Source organism: Penaeus japonicus, unplaced genomic scaffold (genome assembly GCF_977035675.1).
Source record: "Penaeus japonicus unplaced genomic scaffold, GWHDUDI00000001_assembly GWHDUDI00000023, whole genome shotgun sequence".
In the NCBI taxonomy this organism is placed as follows: Eukaryota; Metazoa; Arthropoda; class Malacostraca; order Decapoda; family Penaeidae; genus Penaeus; species Penaeus japonicus.
Genome location: NW_028234425.1, coordinates 21,915,443 through 21,917,942, shown reverse-complemented (window position 1 = coordinate 21,917,942; position 2,500 = coordinate 21,915,443).

Here is a 2,500-nt window from a genome sequence, read left to right as displayed (position 1 = left end):
ATGATAATGATAAAGATAATGATAATGATAACAAAAATGATAATGATGATCATGACAATTGTAATAGTAATGATGATGATGATGATGATGATGATGATGATGATGATAATGATAATGATAATAGTAATAATGATGATAATAATAATGATGAAAATGATAATAATGATAATGAAAACGAAAATGATAATGACGATAATAATAATGGAATAATAATAATATCAATTTCTGTTATCATGATAATGATGATCATGATTATGATATTGATGAGGATTATAACAATGATGATGATAATGATAATAGAAATAACAATTATAATGAAAATGATGATTGTGATAATGCTAATGATAATAACTAGTAACAAAGATATTAATGATGATAATGATATCAATAATAATTGCAATGACAATGGCAATACTACTACTATTATTAATACTACTACTAATGATACTAACAATAATGGTGATAATGATAACAAATATAATAATGATAACAATAATGATGATGATTACGATAACGATGATAATGCTAATGATAATAGTGATAGTAATAGTTGTAGCGAAAATGATAAAAGTATTAAGGATAATGATTATGATAATGATCAGAATAATGATAATAGTAAGAATGATGATGTATTGCTGATGTCTTCATTATCAAAATTATAGTAGAAAAAAAATCATTATTGTTAATATAAGTACAATCACTATTGTCATTGCAAATATTATCATCACCATAACAATATCAATAGAAATGAATAAAAATTATTGTGATAATGATGAAAATAATAGTGACGATAATTCTAATTATCATCGTTTTCAATACCGCTACTATGATTGTAATTGTTCTTTTTTATTTCCATTATCATTATTGTTATTATCGTAATAAAATATTAAAAATAATGATAATAATAGAGATAATAATAATAATGATAATAATAATGATAATGATAATAATAGAATTAATGACGATAATGATAATGATGGAAAGACTAATTATTATCACTTTCATTACTATTGTTATATTTATCAATATCATCATCACTAATATTCCTGTCTGTCTCTGCATAACTTATATTTCTTATATATCTTAAGTTATTACTTGAATTTAATTACTTGACACTTGAATATAATTTCAAAGACTTAATTATGATGTCTATTTAAGGATCAATAATACGAGTCTAATAGAGGATGATCAGCAGGCAATAGATTTTAACAGATAATTCCCGTGTAGCTGAAACACATAAAACAGAAGCTCTCCATGGGAGCGATGTCCCGGGAGTCGATCGCATGGGCAGCCGCTAGAGTGCGAGTAGAAAATACGAGTGAATTGTTTGAATGAATGCGGATGGAGTAAATCTGCTTAACAATTAGCAAAAGCTGGAGGGTTTTTGTGATTTTTCTCGCCTGTTCTAAATTTAGATATTTAAATATAGACTCCGATTTCGCATAGTGTTGATATAGGAACTCAATGGGAAAACAATGAAAACATTTAGCGGGGTGTATTCATGAGCTTGGAATGCAACTCTTTCATACATCTCTTTACCGCGCTGAAGTTTACAGCAGTTTTCATCCTTCCCGTAGTTTGAAGGGCACACTTCCCAATACCCTTGTGATGTTGGGCATGATGGCACACTCATCGCAGTAACAGATGCGTTTGATTCTTCTCTTCAGATTCCGGAAACTTTCGTTTTTTTCGATTATTAAACCCTTTCTCGTCCCTTTGAAAAACACCATGACGTTAGGTCTTCCATGTCCCGCGATACTTCCGCTTGATCGCTCTCGATCGCATCAGCATGACGCTCCCGTCCTTTTCCTTCGATCTTTAGGCTATGGCTTCTATATTCTTCCCTCTGGCAGAAAATCCAACGCACGAAAATAGGCTTATTAAAGGATGAGACAGCCCTTTCAAAATCCTAGATTTCATCTTGGCGTCTGAAGAGGGGAGGAGAAGAAGGCAGATGTAAAGGGGAAAGGGAGGACCAACACGGTACAAGTCGGACAGGTGAGGACAAGCACAAGCGAAGAAAGAAGTTGGATAGCTGGTTGAAAAGAGAGGAATCCAACAGCCGATAGGATGCCATCATTAACGGAAGGAAAGACACTGCAGGCTGTTATTGCAACAGACGCGGTAAAATGCTTTGTCATCCATACTTCCAAATCAATTACTTTGACATTCTCGCCCTGCCTCTGACCCAGGAAAGACCTTGTCTCTTTCCTTGCTTATCCACTTTCATTGAGCAAGTACCTAGTTCCAGCGCCTCCGTCGTCATCTGCAACTATGAACAATTGATCTAGCATTTTCTTTCTTGACAAGGATTTCCATCAACTCGCCTCCACACACACATGCACACAAGCAAACAATAAAAAGCTCACACACACACAAATATACACACCCACAACACACATATACAGTACAACACTAAGAAATTGATTTTTGCAAACAATTAGTGTTTTTAAGTGGGTAATTGTGTGTGAATTGTGTTTCAATATCACGTCACTGTATA